This window comes from Lampetra fluviatilis, chromosome 13 (assembly GCF_964198595.1).
Source record: "Lampetra fluviatilis chromosome 13, kcLamFluv1.1, whole genome shotgun sequence".
Classification (NCBI taxonomy): domain Eukaryota; kingdom Metazoa; phylum Chordata; class Hyperoartia; order Petromyzontiformes; family Petromyzontidae; genus Lampetra; species Lampetra fluviatilis.
Genome location: NC_136287.1, coordinates 763,696 through 777,002, shown reverse-complemented (window position 1 = coordinate 777,002; position 13,307 = coordinate 763,696). Strand labels below are relative to the sequence as shown.

Below are 13,307 nucleotides of genomic sequence, written 5' to 3'. Positions count from 1 at the left end.
AACACAGCAGAGAGAGCCGTGTGGCACAACCCCACAAACACAGCAGAGAGCCGTGTGGCACAACCCCACAAACACAGCAGAGAGAGCCGTGTGGCACAACCCCACAAACACAGCAGAGAGAGCCGTGTGGCACAACCCCACAAACACAGCAAAGAGAGCCGTGTGGCACAACCCCACAAACACAGCAGAGAGAGCAGTGTGGCACAACCCCACAAACACAGCAGAGAGAGCCGTGTGGCACAACCTCACAAACACAGCAGAGAGAGCCGTGTGGCACAACCTCACAAACACAGCGGAGAGAGCCGTGTGGCACAACCCCACAAACACAGCAGAGAGAGCCGTGTGGCACAACCCCACAAACACAGCAGAGAGAGCCGTGTGGCACAACACCACAAACACAGCGGAGAGAGCCGTGTGGCACAACCCCACAAACACAGCAGAGAGAGCCGTGTGGCACAACCGTAAAAACACAGCAGAGAGAGCCGTGTGGCACAACCGTAAAAACACAGCGGAGAGAGCCGTGTGGCACAACCGTAAAAACACCCACGCGGCGGCGTCACGACTCGCACCAGAGCCGTGTCTGTGCTTGGGAACTTCACCCACCACAGGTGGACGCTTGCGCAGTTTTGGTGCCGCAACAAATTCCGCTTCCGAGTTTCCGCTCTAGCGCTGGCTGGGGGATGTTGCACTATTTTAGGCTGAGGCTGTTGTGGTGGGAAGGGGGGGGATGAGGGATATGCAGCTGTGCGGCTCGCTTGGGCAGCTGAGAACCCCTCCGTGCCCCCACCCCAGTTCCCCTAATTTGTCCACTCCCTGCGACCCCGTTTCGCCCTATCCCTACAACCTCGCCTTGACAGTCCACACTGCTGGGGGACGATGGCAAAAATATCTTTAAATGAATCAATCAGTGTCCCGAGACCACAAGCCGCTATCTTTAGGACTTCCTTCTATCCGGGGGACCAGAAAAGTCCCCGAGATTGTCACGAAAAGCATAACAAGGGATAGTGGTCAGACTGTTGTAATGCTCAGACGATAGCAGGAATCTTACTCGAGCTCTTTACACAAATTAACGATAACGAAAATAAACGCAATGATGAGATAATAAGTCAATGTCAAGTTCAGGCTGAGCTCCTTCCATTCTCTTCTGCCTACAACAAATCGACTCTATAAATACATTTGCACTACAGTTTCTGTACAGCCCATTGTATTGTACTGTCCCGACTCGCATTTAGACCCATACAAAACACAAAGACCCATAGACTCCAAAAAGACCAGTAATACTCACATACGGACCTATAGGGACCCATAGACTCACATCGGGGCCAATGAGTGAGTGCTTCCATTTAAATATGCTCCCCATTTCTGTATGGCGTCTTGAGATGCTGTCTCTTTGCAAATACAGTGTGTCGTGTCAAGTGATTTGTAGGGCTCTGCATGGGACTGTGTTTTGATTGGTGCACAGTGGAATAGGGTTCCAGTTGGGAACTGGGATGTTAGGGTTTAGGGCTAAGGGTTGGGGTAAGGGCTGCGATTAGGGTTGGAGTTTAGGGTTTTAGATTGGGTTGGAGTTAATGTTGGGGTTAGGGTTTATTGCCAAGATTAAGGTTGGTTTAGGGCTAAGGCTAGGGTTATGGTTTAGATTTAGAACTGGGGTTATGGTTGGATGTTGAGGTTTAGAGTTGGGATTAACAACTAAGGGTTGGATTATGGGTTAGGGTGAAGAGTTTAGCGTGAGGAGTATAGGGCTACTGATTGGCTGCAGCACTGTGTTCGATGACAGCGACGTTTTCCCCGCCGTGTGGTACCTCGTTTGAACGAAACGCGCCACGTCCTCCATCGCTCGCGCTGAGCCCTGGCCATGATGAACAGCCCCTCCATGACCCAGCTGCCTCTGGCTCAATTACGCTGCCCCCAGCGGAGATCCCAAATCAATAGGGTGCACGAGTTCCATTGTATTACTGCGTAACAGAGTTAGGGACAAGCAGGGATGGAGTGGAGCGCCCGCCTCCCCATCCCTCTCGTCCTCACGCACGGTGCGGTGTTGATCATCAATGCTCACACGCTTGTGTCTAGGTTGGCGTGTGAGCTTCAGGAGTAGCCCGGTGAATATCGTGGAGATTCAACGACTTGTATAGACACCCAGAGACTCGCATACAGATCCATAGACTCACACAGATTAACAGACTTACATAGAGACCCAAAGATACACACACAACACATTTTAAGTGGTTCTGGCCAATGATCTAAGCGTGCAGTGGTGTTACTTTGTGGTCCACGGTTTGAGATTGGTGACAGCAGCCGCACTCTGGGCTATTCTTGATTGTCTACATTTGCAGAAGATAGCAGCATCTGTCAATCTCTCTCTCAGGGATATCAACAGCAGGGACGTGCCCCTGGGCAGGCTTAGTCCCAGCTGGGGTAGGCTTGTGATCGAGGGGAGTGGAGTTAAGGCAGGAGTCAGAAATCAAAATAACAAGAAGTGCCCTTGTTTTCTAATTCGGTAAAAAACTCAGTGTTTCAAGAGCCGCAATGCAACGTGAATACGGGACGGCGGCCCTTAATAAATAATGTCACGAAGCAGTCTTTAAAGAGCCGCATGCGGCTTCGGAGCCGCAGGTTGCTGACCACCGAATTCGGAGCTCGTGTTCGGGCAGGACAGAGCAGTGGTGCGGTCTGTATCCCAACCAGAATTAATCAGTGTTATTGCTCTGCGAGTAAACACTGGGGCTGACAGGGGCCATCTCATCCTATTATATGCAGACAAGAGTAGAACGGGAGCTAACGGCAAAGAGTCGGATCACGTCTGGTAGGGCAGTGAAGGGAGGAACGGAGTAGGTTTGAAAAGGTTAGGGCATGGTACAGAAGAGGTATGTAGGATCAGGTAGAGTAAGGTTGGCCAGTTGGTTTCGAGTTTAGTTAAGAGTGAGGGCGAGATGAAGGTAGGTTATTATGGAGGACTGGCCTGGGTGGGGGATGATTGGAAGAAAGATTTTCCACCTGTCTGGGAAGTGACACCTGTATTCTGGTGGCAGGAATGGATTTGCATCGAGATCTGCTTCCACCAGTCTTGTGTTGAACTGTATTAACAGTTTATTGCGCAGTTTTGATAATAGACCAAGTGCTGACTGAGAATCATATTCGGGTTTGGTTGTGGAACAGGCGCCAGCCTTATAGTAGGCCCAGGTGGAGTTGAGGTATGGGCTGGTGTGCGTGGGTCAGCATAGGGCCAGGTCGGGTAGGGTGTTGTTCGATAAAGAGTGGTTGAGTAGGGAGTGGTTGAGTAGGGAGTGGTTGAGTAGAGAGTGGTTGGGTAGAGAGTGGTTGGGTAGGGAGTGGTTGAGTAGAGAGTGGTTGGGTAGGGAGTGGTTGAGTAGGGAGTGGTTGGGTAGGGAGTGGTTGGGTAGGGAGTGGTTGGGTAGGGAGTGGTTGAGTAGAGAGTGGTTGAGTAGGGAGTGGTTGAGTAGAGAGTGGTTGAGTAGAGAGTGGTTGGGTAGGGAGTGGTTGGGTAGGGAGTGGTTGGGTAGGGAGTGGTTGAGTAGAGAGCGGTTGGGTAGAGAGTGGTTGGGTAGGGAGTGGTTGGGTGGGGAGTGATTGAGTAGGGAGTGGTTGGGTAGGGAGTGATTGGGTAGGGAGTGGTTGAGTAGGGAGTGGTTGAATAGAGAGTGGTTGGGTAGGGAGTGGTTGAGTAGAGAGTGGTTGGGTAGGGAGTGGTTGGGTGGGGAGTGATTGAGTAGGGAGTGGTTGGGTAGGGAGTGGTTGAGTAGGGAGTGGTTGGGTAGGGAGTGGTTGAGTAGAGAGTGGTTGGGTAGGGAGTGGTTGGGTAGGGAGTGGTTGGGTAGGGAGTGATTGGGTAGGGAGTGGTTGAATAGGGAGTGGTTGAATAGAGAGTGGTTGGGTAGGGAGTGGTTGAGTAGAGAGTGGTTGGGTAGAGAGTGGTTGGGTAGGGAGTGGTTGGGTGGGGAGTGATTGAGTAGGGAGTGGTTGAGTAGGGAGTGGTTGAGTAGGGAGTGGTTGGGTAGGGAGTGGTTGGGTAGGGAGTGGTTGGGTAGGGAGTGGTTGAGTAGGGAGTGGTTGGGTAGGGAGTGGTTGGGTAGGGAGTGGTTGAGTAGGGAGTGGTTGAGTAGAGAGTGGTTGGGTAGGGAGTGGTTGAGTAGGGAGTGGTTGAGTAGGGAGTGGTTGAGTAGGGAGTGGTTGGGTAGGGAGTGGTTGGGTAGGGAGTGGTTGGGTAGGGAGTGGTTGAGTAGGGAGTGGTTGAGTAGAGAGTGGTTGGGTAGGGAGTGGTTGAGTAGGGAGTGGTTGAGTAGGGAGTGGTTGGGTAGGGAGTGGTTCAGTAGGGAGTGGTTGAGTAGGGAGTGGTTGAGTAGGGAGTGGTTGGGTAGGAAGTGGTTGAGTAGGAAGTGGTTGAGTAGGGAGTGGTTGAGTAGAGAGTGGTTGGGTAGGGAGTGGTTGGGTGGGGAGTGATTGAGTAGGGAGTGGTTGGGTAGGGAGTGGTTGAGTAGGGAGTGGTTGGGTAGGGAGTGGTTGAGTAGAGAGTGGTTGGGTAGGGAGTGGTTGGGTAGGGAGTGGTTGGGTAGGGAGTGATTGGGTAGGGAGTGGTTGAATAGGGAGTGGTTGAATAGAGAGTGGTTGGGTAGGGAGTGGTTGAGTAGAGAGTGGTTGGGTAGAGAGTGGTTGGGTAGGGAGTGGTTGGGTGGGGAGTGATTGAGTAGGGAGTGGTTGAGTAGGGAGTGGTTGAGTAGGGAGTGGTTGGGTAGGGAGTGGTTGGGTAGGGAGTGGTTGGGTAGGGAGTGGTTGAGTAGGGAGTGGTTGGGTAGGGAGTGGTTGGGTAGGGAGTGGTTGAGTAGGGAGTGGTTGAGTAGAGAGTGGTTGGGTAGGGAGTGGTTGAGTAGGGAGTGGTTGAGTAGGGAGTGGTTGAGTAGGGAGTGGTTGGGTAGGGAGTGGTTGGGTAGGGAGTGGTTGGGTAGGGAGTGGTTGAGTAGGGAGTGGTTGAGTAGAGAGTGGTTGGGTAGGGAGTGGTTGAGTAGGGAGTGGTTGAGTAGGGAGTGGTTGGGTAGGGAGTGGTTCAGTAGGGAGTGGTTGAGTAGGGAGTGGTTGAGTAGGGAGTGGTTGAGTAGGGAGTGGTTGGGTAGGAAGTGGTTGAGTAGGAAGTGGTTGAGTAGGGAGTGGTTGAGTAGAGAGTGGTTGGGTAGGGAGTGGTTTGGTAGAGAGTGGTTGAGTAGGGAGTGGTTGGGTAGGGAGTGGTTGGGTAGAGAGTGGTTGAGTAGAGAGTGGTTGGGTAGGGAGTGGTTGAGTAGAGAGTGGTTGAGTAGGGAGTGGTTGGGTAGGGAGTGGTTGGGTAGGGAGTGGTTGAGTAGGGAGTGGTTGAGTAGGGAGTGGTTGAGTAGAGAGTGGTTGGGTAGGGAGTGGTTGAGTAGGGAGTGGTTGAGTAGTGAGTGGTTGAGTAGGGAGTGGTTGGGTAGGGAGTGGTTGGGTAGGGAGTGGTTGGGTAGGGAGTGGTTGGGTAGGGAGTGGTTGAGTAGGGAGTGGTTGAGTAGGGAGTGGTTGAGTAGGGAGTGGTTGAGTAGGGAGTGGTTGAGTAGGGAGTGGTTGAGTAGAGAGTGGTTGAGTAGGGAGTGGTTGAGTAGAGAGTGGTTGAGTAGAGAGTGCTTGGGTATGGAGTGGTTGGGTAGGAAGTGGTTGAGTAGGGAGTGGTTGAGTAGGGAGTGGTTGAGTAGGGAGTGGTTGAGTAGGGAGTGGTTGGGTAGGGAGTGGTTGGGTAGGGAGTGGTTGGGTAGGGAATGGTTGGGTAGGGAGTGGTTGGGTAGGGAGTGGTTGGGTAGGGAGTGGTTGAGTAGGATGTGGTTGAGTAGGGAGTGGTTGAGTAGGGAGTGGTTGAGTAAGGCGTGGTTGAGTAGGGAGTGGTTGAGTAGGGAGTGGTTGGAAAGGGAGTGGTTGGGTAGGGAGTGGTTGAGTAGGGAGTGATTGAGTAGAGAGTGGTTGGGTAGGGAGTGGTTGGGTAGGGAGTGGTTGAGTAGGGAGTGGTTGGGTAGGGAGTGGTTGAGTAGGGAGTGGTTGAGTAGAGAGTGGTTGAGTAGGGAGTGGTTTAGTAGGGAGTGGTTGAGTAGAGAGTGGTTGGGTATGGAGTGGTTGAGTAGGGAGTGGTTGGGGAGGGAGTGGTTGGGTAGGGAGTGGTTGGGTAGGGAGTGATTGAGTAGGGAGTGGTTGGGTAGGGAGTGGTTGGGTAGGGAGTGGTTGAGTAGGGAGTGGTTGGGTAGGGAGTGGTTGGGTAGAGAGTGGTTGAGTAGGGAGTGGTTGGGTAGGGAGTGGGTGAGTAGGGAGTGGTTGAGTAGAGAGTGGTTGGGTAGGGAGTGGTTGAGTAGGGAGTGGTTGAGTAGGGAGTGGTTGAGTAGGGAGTGGTTGGGTAGGGAGTGGTTGGGTAGGGAGTGGTTGAGTAGGGAATGGTTGAGTAGGAAGTGGTTGAGTCGGGAGTGGTTGGGTAGGGAGTGGTTGGGTAGGGAATGGTTGGGTAGGGAGTGGTTGGGTAGGGAGTGGTTCAGTAGGATGTGGTTGAGTAGGGAGTGGTTGAGTAGGGAGTGGTTGAGTAGGGAGTGGTTGGGTAGAGAGTGGTTGAGTAGGGAGTGGTTGGGTAGGGAGTGGTTGAGTAGGGAGTGGTTGGGTAGGGAGTGGTTGAGTAGGGAGTGGTTGAGTAGGGAGTGGTTGAATAGGGAGTGGTTGAGTAGGATGTGGTAGAGTAGAGAGTGGTTGAGTAGGGTGTGATTGGGTAAGGTGTAGTTGTGTTGAGTAGGGAGTGGTTGAGTAGGGTGTGGTAGAGTTGGGAGTGGTTGGGTAGGATGTGGTTGAGTAGGATGTGGTAGAATAGGGAGTGGTTGAGTAGGGAGTGATTGGGTAAGGTGTAGTTGTGTTGAGTAGGGAGTGGTTGAGTAGGATGTGGTAGAGTAGGGAGTGGTTGGGTAGGGTGTGATTGGTTAAGGTGTAGTTGTGTTGGGTAGGGTGTGGTTAGGTAAGGCAGGGAGGGCTCGGGTAATGAGAGCTGAGGGTTGCACTGGGTGAGGGTTGCACTGGGTGAGGGTTGTACTGGGTGAGGGTTGTACTGGGTGAGGGTTGCACTGGGTGAGGGTTGCACTGGGTGAGGGTTGCACTGGGTGAGGGTTGCACTGGGTGAGGGTTGCACTGGGTGAGGGTTGTACTGGGTGAGGGTTGTACTGGGTGAGGGTTGTACTGGGTGAGGGTTGTACTGGGTGAGGGTTGTACTGGGTGAGGGTTGTCTGGGTGAGGGTTGTCTGGGTGAGGGTTGTACTGAGTGAGGGTTGCACTGGGTGGGGGTTGTACTGGGTGAGAGTTGTACTGGGTGAGGGTTGTACTGGGTGAGGGTTGTACTGGGTGAGGGTTGTACTGGGTGAGGGTTGTACTGGGTGAGGGTTGTACTGGGTGAGGGTTGTACTGGGTGAGGGCTGTCTGGGTGAGGGTTGCACTGGGTGAGGGTTGTACTGGGTGAGGGTTGCACTGGGTGAGGGTTGTACTGGGTGAGGGTTGTCTGGGTGAGGGTTGTACTGGGTGAGGGTTGCACTGGGTGAGGGTTGTACTGGGTGAGGGTTGTACTGGGTGAGGGTTGTACTGGGTCAGGGTTGTACTGGGTCAGGGTTGTACTGGGTGAGGGTTGTACTGGGTGAGGGTTGTACTGGGTGAGGGCTGTCTGGGTGAGGGTTGTACTGGGTGAGGGTTGTACTGGGTGAGGGCTGTCTGGGTGAGGGTTGTACTGGGTGAGGGTTGTACTGGGTGAGGGCTGTCTGGGTGAGGGTTGTACTGGGTGAGGGTTGTACTGGGTGAGGGTTGTACTGGGTGAGGGTTGTACTGGGTGAGGGTTGTACTGGGTGAGGGTTGTACTGGGTGAGGGTTGCACTGGATGAGGGTTGTACTGGGTGAGGGTTGTACTGGGTGAGGGTTGTACTGGGTGAGGGTTGTACTGGGTGAGGGTTGTACTGGGTGAGGGTTGTACTGGGTGAGGGTTGCACTGGATGAGGGTTGTACTGGGTGAGGGTTGTCTGGGTGAGGGTTGTACTGGGTGAGGGGTGTACTGGGTGAGGGTTGTACTGGGTGAGGGTTGTACTGGGTGAGGGTTGTACTGGGTGAGGGTTGTACTGGGTGAGGGCTGTCTGGGTGAGGGTTGTACTGGGTGAGGGTTGCACTGGGTGAGGGCTGTCTGGGTGAGGGTTGTACTGGGTGAGGGCTGTCTGGGTGAGGGTTGTACTGGGTGAGGGTTGTACTGGGTGAGGGTTGTACTGGGTGAGGGTTGTACTGGGTGAGGGTTGTACTGGGTGAGGGTTGTACTGGGTGAGGGCTGTCTGGGTGAGGGTTGTACTGGGTGAGGGCTGTCTGGGTGAGGGTTGTACTGGGTGAGGGCTGTCTGGGTGAGGGTTGTACTGGGTGAGGGCTGTCTGGGTGAGGGTTGTACTGGGTGAGGGCTGTCTGGGTGAGGGTTGTACTGGGTGAGGGTTGTACTGGGTGAGGGCTGTCTGAGTGAGGGTTGTACTGGGTGAGGGTTGTACTGGGTGAGGGCTGTCTGGGTGAGGGTTGTACTGGGTGAGGGTTGTACTGGGTGAGGGTTGCACCAGGTCAGCACGCGGCTGGTTGTGCAGGGACAGCTCTGGGTCTGCAAAGCTCTGATTGAGTCCAGGACACGATGATGGGACCGGGTCAGGCCGCCCGCACAGCTCCTCCAAACGAACCCCAGCCCACAGCCAAATTAGCGGTAATTATGGGAGCGGCGGACATTCCAAGCGCAGTCAACAAACACTACAAACGCCACACGCACAGCGGCTGATCCCTGTCCGATTCCCTAAACAGGAAAACTGGACCCCTAAACAAGACCGCTCGACCCCGACTCACGACCGCAATCACCATAAACAGAATCGCTAAACTCCCCTAACCGGGATCGCTGGACCCCCTGGACGGGACCCCTAACCCTTCCACAGGACCACTGTCATGCTTTCACAGTCACCAGAGCCCTGGACGGGATCACGAGACCCCTAAAGGGGGTCCCCCGATCCTCCTCCTGCTCCGTTAAGTCTCGGGCGCCGCTATCAGAAGGCGTCACCCGACTCCAGCTCCCATCGTCAAGCAGCAGCTGGATGATCCACCGCGGGATGAAGCCCGGGCCACATCCACGTCTCGCGACCCGACCGTGTACCGTCGTTAGAAATCCACACAGGGAGTCGCGCACACGATCCGAATCCATCGCTCCGTCTCCTCCGTAGACGTCAACCCCCACCAGCGAGTACGAACCTTACATTTCTTACTTTAAAGCGAATCCGGCCCGAAGCAGAGCAACCCCTTCTCGTCGTAACCAGCGGCCACGACCACTCCACTGCTGGATAGAGGGCTCGCCTCTATTCGTGTTACTTCTCGAGGGGGGCGGGGGCTGGGACGAAGCCTCTCGGCCGGCGAGAGGCGCCTCCATCCCCGCAGCGTCCCCAGGCAAGGCGAGGCCTCGCACTAGGCCTAGGCCGCGGCGTCCCCCCACACCGCGCCCATTGTAAATAACGGGCGGCGCTTGTCACCATCGCCTCTCTCATCTCTCCCCACCTCGACACATCCCCTCTCCCCACCTCGTCCCCTAATCGCCTCACGTCCCCTCACCTCGTCTCTCTCCACTCTGCTCGTCCTGCCTGTCGCCTCCTCTCTTCCCTCCTGATCCGCCCCCTCTCGTCTCTCCGCCGCGTCCTCTCTCGTCTGCTCACCTCCTCGTCGTGGTGCCACCACCACCTCCTGCTCCTGCCTGCTCCTGCTGCTCGCCGTGGCCTCACAGCGGGCCCCGCGCATGGGAGAGCGTGAAGAAGGCGGAGAGGAGCGCGGGGCGCGGGGCGGATGCTGCTGCTGCTGCTGTTGCCGTTTCCGCGTGAGAGGGGAAACGGGGAGCGGCGACTCTGCCGCTCTCTCCCCCCCCTCTCTACACACTCTCTCCCTGCTCCCTCCTCTCTCTCTCTGCTGCCCCCTCTCCTCACTCTCCCCCCTCTCTCCTCACTCCCCACACTCTCCCTGCTCCCTCCTCACTCTCCCTCACTCCCCTCCTCACGGTCTCCTCTGTCCCCCCCTCTCACGATCACCAACACTGTGGCCTCTCTCCTGACGATCTCCTGACGATCCCCTCACTCCTCCCCTCTCTCCACCCTCTCCCTGATCTCTCCCTACTCCCCCCTCTAACGACTGTCTTCCCCTCCTCTTCAGTCTCCTCTGCCGTCTCCTCACTCCTCCTCCTCTGCTGCTGCTGTCTCCTTTCCTCTCTCCTGAAGACTGCAGCTCATCCCGGGCGCCGCCTGCGTCCACTTGGTGTATTCTCCTCCCCCTGCCCCGCACGGGGTTCCTCCGGCCCCCCCTCCTCCTCCCCCTCTCCTCCCCCCCCCCTCCTCCCCCCCCCCTCCTCCCCCCCCCCCTCCTCCTCCCCCCCTCCTCCCCCCCCTCCTCCTCCCCCCCTCCTCCCCCCCCTCCTCCTCCCCCCCTCCTCCCCCCCCTCCTCCTCCCCCCCTCCTCCCCCCCCTCCTCCTCCCCCCCTCCTCCCCCCCCTCCTCCTCCCCCCCTCCTCCTCCTCCTCCCCCCCCTCCTCCTCCTCCCCCCCTCCTCCTCCCCCCCTCCTCCTCCTCCCCCCCTCCTCCTCCCCCCCTCCTCCGGCCCCCTCTCCTCCTCCCGTAGCTAAACCCACACACACAGTGGAACTGGCATTGGCCAAACCACGTCCCCAATTGCTGAACAACCTCCTGCAAAGCACTCAAACGGGATCACGCAGGAGCAGCAACATCGCCCGCTAGCACCGTGAGCAGTTGGCAGGACCCTCCTAAAAGGAGTCTTGAGAGTCGCTCAGACTCTCTCCTCCTGTCGACGGCGTCGTCTCCACAGCCGCCGTGCTCGCCCCCCCCTCTCCCTGTGTTCCACCTTCCCCTCTCCCCTCATTCCGTGAGGGATGCGGCCTCAACAGTCCACGGCCGGTGACTTGCTGCTCCAATGGAGGCATTGGCTGTTCTCACCTCCTGCTTACAGCCCTCGAGGCAGCGGCGACGGGGGCGAGTAAATGACAAATTGCTGTGGGACAGAGCTCCACCTTCACTCACCCGGCTCGATCGATTCACGACGGCACACTCGGAGCAGTGTGATCTTTTATTATAATTATTATTACCATCGTTTTCCGAGGTTATATATATTACAGTCTGAAGTGTGGCGTTGCAAGTGAATCACAGCAGTGTCCATTATGCGTGAATTAATCACTGGTTTTGACCACGGCTAAATAAAACAATGCAGTGCATCTCTCTCTCATCCCAGGGGCTCCGGTGCACAATCCAACATCAGGAGTGGTGGTGGTTGGGAGCGGTGGGGCAGTGGTTAGCGCACTGCGCTACGAATCCGGGTTCGATTCCCACTAAGACCAGTGCTGATGTATTTTATTTTAAACATCAGCACTGGGGAGACAAAGGCGGCCCCGGGCGTGGTGCTGGCCACCCGCCCCGCGGGGGCTCATCTCCCCGGCAAAATTCAGAAGAAAATATTTAAAAAACCGAAAACAAAACTCGGAGTCGGGGTCACGCACACCGCGAGTGGTCATTAGGGGGTCGCGAACGTCGGAATTTTTGTCTTGGTCGTTGTTGCATTAACCGGTAACCAAATGGAAAAAAAAAGCTCCGGTAAAAACCGATTGGCAGCGACACACAGAGATGCCGATCAATCTAAACGCGTCGACACGTTTGGATGCTTCAACCGATGAACCTGAGAAACGCGCCGTGTGGACGCGACCCCGCGTTGCCGATCGCCACTCACGACCCACTGCAAACGGGTTACCGGTTAACTCGCTTTGAGAAACCGGACAAGGGTCTGAGAACGGATGACCCGAGGCTGTGGTTTATCACCCCCTAGTGGCCGCCTGTGGCCACTGCGTGCGGGGTCACGGGCGGCGCGACCGACGACCACACATCTACCCCCCCCCCAACACATTCACCTCCATACCGCGCGCGGCCTCAATAGGAAACATCTGCAGGAATAGCCGACGTTTCGGGCAAGTGCCCTTCTTCACAGCGCATACGTCGTTTTATGGCAGTGTAAGTGACCGAGTCCTTTCGTCTCTGTAGTGAGTTGTGGCGCGGGTTTCGTGTCAACCATGTGTCTGTTGTTCTGCAGAGTCGACGCGTTCCATCTACCCTGCGAGGTCCTGGAGCTACCATCGCTGCTGACGGTCTTGGGCCGTGGCCTCTGGGCCGCAGTCTCACCCTGTGAGTCTCCGTGTAACTCTGAGTCTCTGTGTAATTATACGAGTCTCTGTGTAACTCTATGCGTCTGTGTGTAACTCTATGCGTCTGTGTGTAACTCTATGCGTCTGTGTGTAACTCTATGAGTCTCTGTGTAACTCTATGGGTCTCTGTGTAACTCTATGCGTCTGTGTGTAACTATGCGTCTCATAATTAATGCAAAATCCTGTGGCTGCCGCCACTGCCGAGGGTATTTGGCCCGTCCTTGAGACAGAGCTGCTTTGCTCAATGGGACATCACCGGCTGAAACAATAAAGTCTGAGCGCGAGTCGCAATGTGTCGAGTTGTTTTGTTAGTTGCCCTTGTGCACCACTGCCATCGCAGCAGCAGCAGCACCACGACCACCACCACGATCATAACAGCCGAGTGGCAATGGACAACAAGAGGACTGATGAGAGGCTGACGTGACGAGGAGCCAGTCCCCGAGCCACGTGGCCCGTGCAGAGGAGCAGCAGCAGCAGCAGCAGCAGGAGCAGCAGCAGCAGCAGGAGCAGCAGCAGCAGCAGGAGCAGCAGCAGGAGCAGCAGGAGCAGCAGGAGCAGCAGCAGCAGCAGGAGCAGCAGCAGCAGCAGCAGGAGCAGCAGCAGCAGCAGCAGCAGCAGCAGCAGGAGCAGCAGCAGCAGGAGCAGCAGCAGCAGGAGCAGCAGCAGCAGGAGCAGGAGCAGCAGCAGCAGCAGGAGCAGCAGCAGCAGGAGCAGCAGCAGCAGCAGGAGCAGCAGGAGCAGCAGCAGCAGCAGGAGCAGCAGGAGCAGCAGCAGCAGGAGCAGCAGCAGCAGGAGCAGCAGCAGGAGCAGCAGCAGCAGCAGGAGCAGCAGCAGGAGCAGCAGCAGCAGCAGGAGCAGCAGCAGGAGCAGCAGCAGCAGGAGCAGCAGGAGCAGCAGCAGGAGCAGCAGCAGGAGCAGCAGCCGGAGCAGCAGGAGCAGCAGCAGCAGCAGGAGCAGCAGCAGGAGCAGCAGCAGCAGGAGCAGCAGCAGGAGCAGCAGGAGCAGCAGCAGGAGCAGCAGCAGCAGCAGGAGCAGG

General features: G+C 56.4%; 1 protein-coding gene across 3 annotated transcripts in view; it reads right to left on the bottom strand.

Moving 5' to 3' along the window:
* CSK (C-terminal Src kinase) overlaps positions 1–10,022 on the bottom strand; it is a 30,817-nt gene extending 20,795 nt beyond the window's left edge. Inside the window, exon 1 of one of the 3 annotated variants that reach the window (XM_078861953.1) lies at positions 9,738–10,022. The gene's annotated coding sequence lies outside the window, so the exon portion shown is untranslated. Of the gene's footprint in view, positions 1–9,636 lie in introns of all 3 variants that reach the window. The other 2 variants (XM_078861952.1, XM_078861951.1) reach the window with 2 other exon arrangements.
* Between the last annotated feature and the right edge of the window lie 3,285 nt (positions 10,023–13,307).